The following is a 3,306-nucleotide window of genomic DNA, read 5'->3' on the forward strand; positions in this document are numbered from 1 at the left end:
CACATACACACACACAAATGTATATACATATATTATGTATATATATATATATATTGATATATATATATATATATATATATATATACCTATATATCTATATATATATCTGTGTGTGTGTGTGTGTGTGTGTGTGTGTGTGTATGTGTGTGTGTGTGTACACACACACACACATACACACACACACACACACACATATATATATATATATATATACACACACATCGATCGATAGACATGTTGATGCCTATTCCGAACAGCTATAACCAGGACAGGCTGAGGAGACGTGTGAGTACCGTCAGTGTCTATTTAATTGGAATGAAAGACCATAGCAATGTCTATTCATATGTCATGGATATTGGATAACTTGAGCACATTAATTGGCTGTTAGCTGTGGCGCAGAATTTGCTTTAGGCTGTTAACATCACAATTACAGAGGCAAGAGAAGAACAGGTCAATTAGTGAGGATTGTGCAATGTGCGTTGATAAATACATATAGTGGATCAGTTTCTGTTGGTTTGAAGGTAATGCAGTAAAGGCTGTGTCACGCTTGTATACTTTCCGTGGATTTTATCTTTCCGTTCTGTCGGTTTTCGAAGTTAATGCGCTCTTTTGTCAAACGAAAAAGATCTTTCCTGCTTCGAAAGCGTTCAGATTTTTTTTTTCTTTTTTTTTTCTTTAGATGTGAGCTATACTCATTACTCTTATCTTCATAAAATGATAAAATAACATAGCTGTATTACGAGATGCTACCGTATTTCCATAAAATTCCTAATCTATATTCATCCTTTTCATTTTGATGAGTCTAAGCTGATCGTATGTTTGTATACATTTGTCCTAGCGTATGACTTAGTAGGTGGTTCTTCTGCGTAGTGACGGGGGGACTAAAAGAAGAAGAAAAAAAGAAGAAAACGGTGGTTTTTGGAAAGATGAGGATAAAAGTCCACAGAAAAAGGGCATGTGTGACACAAATTGATTTGATGTCAGAAAATAAAAGGAAAAAGAGAGAATCATAGAGATGGAAAGTACGAAAAAAGGATTTATACGATTAATCAAACGAAGAGGAATATAAAAAAAGAAAAAGAAAAAAGAAAAAAGTAAAATTCTTACAGAATACACTCTCGGTCATCAGTCACCCAGTATCATCAATATTATTAAGCCAATTATCATCTCTGAAACACATTCAAAGGCTCACGCCCTTCCTGAATAACTTATGAATGAAAAAAAGAACGACATCATGGTTCAAAAACGAAAAGGAGAGCTTTATAATAACTCTATAAGGTTAATTACACCGTGAAATGACCCATTCCTAGTTAGGCATTTTTCAGTTAATGGTCACAAAGCGCTCTGTTCAGCCCTCACTGATTGATTTATTCAGTAACAGACAATAGAAATGGCAGGCTTTTCCCCTTCTCTCGTGTGTTAGTATTGGACAATAGAACCGAGCTATGCGATTTTGTCCCTTCTCTTGAGTGGGTGCCTAAAGAGAACCAGGACAGGAATACCACTACCTTGATGTTTCAGAACCATACCTTGTTAAGAAACAGTTATTATTATTATTATCATTTTTATTATTATTATTATTTTGTAAATGTACATAAGAATCGCCTAAAGAATTATTTATCGATAACGTGAACTTAAAGTTTACAAGGCCGTTCAAAACTTTTCTCAAAAAATATTTGGAAAAAGAGCCTGAAATGGCAGCCAAAATCCTTCCTCCTACACTTGCCATGCTGATGCAGTCCACAACCTCGCCCTAATCTGTGTGGCAGACACTTATTTCGAAACTCTATGGGAACTTGGGCTGTTGAAGAACCCAAGGCATTGCAATTTCCTACTTTCAAGTCTTTCAACACACAGACACACGCCCACACACACAGAGACTACTGATGCACACAGACACACTCACACACAGACACACAACACAACACAGCACAACACACAACACAACACACATACATACAAACAAAAGCCCACAAAATATCACGTGCATCTTTGATCCTCTTAACCTTCTAGAATATTCCTGAAATTCAACCAAAGAGCTCGCCGACCTTCCCGGCACACGGTCATGTCGCGTCAAGTGGGGAATCTCCTGTCATCACTGTCACGTCAAACATGTCACAGACGCGTCTTGTCTCGCTCTGATAAGATTGCAAGGAACGAGAGGCATGCGATCTGCTTTGAGGGAAAATTGCCGCTCACGGAGGACGAGGGAAATGAGAGCGAGCGAGCGAGAGAGAGAGAGAGAGAGAGAGAGAGAGAGAGAGAGAGAGAGAGAGAGAGAGAGAGAGAGAGAGAGAGAGAGAGAGAGAGAGAGAGGAAGAGAGAGAGAGAGGAAGAGAGAGAGAGAGAGAGAGAGAGAGAGAGAGAGAGAGAAAGGAGACGGAGAGGGGGATGGGGGTAGAGAGAGAGAGGGCGAGAGCGAGAGAGAGATAGCGAGAGCGAAAGAGAGAGAGAAAGGGAGATAGCGAAAGAGGGCGACAGAGAGAGACAGCGAGAGCGAAAGAGAGAGATAAGGAAACAGTCTCGAGCCCTTTCTAGCGTGACGCCCTTAATAGTCCCCCCCAAAGCGGGTGAGATACGGCAAATAATTCACTTAATAAACCTCGGTGATAGCGACCTCTGCCTCCGGTGCAGATGTTGGTAATTAACGCTAAAGAAAAGAAATGGCTCTTTATCAGTGAATGATATCGCTCTTCCCGGAAGACGTCTAAGGATGGCGCCGGGATATTTTTCTCTTCTTTATCTCTCTCTCTCTATGTATATATGTATATATGAATATATATATATATATATATATATATATAGATAGATAGATACATAGATAGATAGATAGACAGATAGATAGTTAGAGGGATATATAGATAGATAGACAGATAGATAGATTTTTTTTTTTTTTTTTTTTTTTTAAGGCATGAAGACAGATTTCTCGAAGGAAAGCAGAGGAGAAGAGTCGAACTAATCACGCCATATTTAAGAGACTGTTATTTCTGGCAAAGGCAAATGACCCTAATTATATATGCTAATGCCTTTCGGGTGTTAATGGAAATGTATTCAGATTTAATCAACCGTTTATAATTAAGAGCTTGATAAAAATGAGGCAAGCGGCGTGAGGACCCGCGCTTTAATCGGGAAATATATATGTATTTTTTAATCACTTATAATGACAGAGAGAGAGAGAGAGAGAAAGAGAGAGAGAGAGAGAGAGAGAGAGAGAGAGAGAGAGAGAGAGAGAGAGAGAGAGAGAGAGAGAGAGAGAGAGAGAGAGTCAGAGAGACAGAGAGAGACAGGGACAGAGAGACAAAAACG

This window comes from Penaeus japonicus, unplaced genomic scaffold (assembly GCF_977035675.1).
Source record: "Penaeus japonicus unplaced genomic scaffold, GWHDUDI00000001_assembly GWHDUDI00000019, whole genome shotgun sequence".
NCBI classification, from domain to species: Eukaryota; Metazoa; Arthropoda; class Malacostraca; order Decapoda; family Penaeidae; genus Penaeus; species Penaeus japonicus.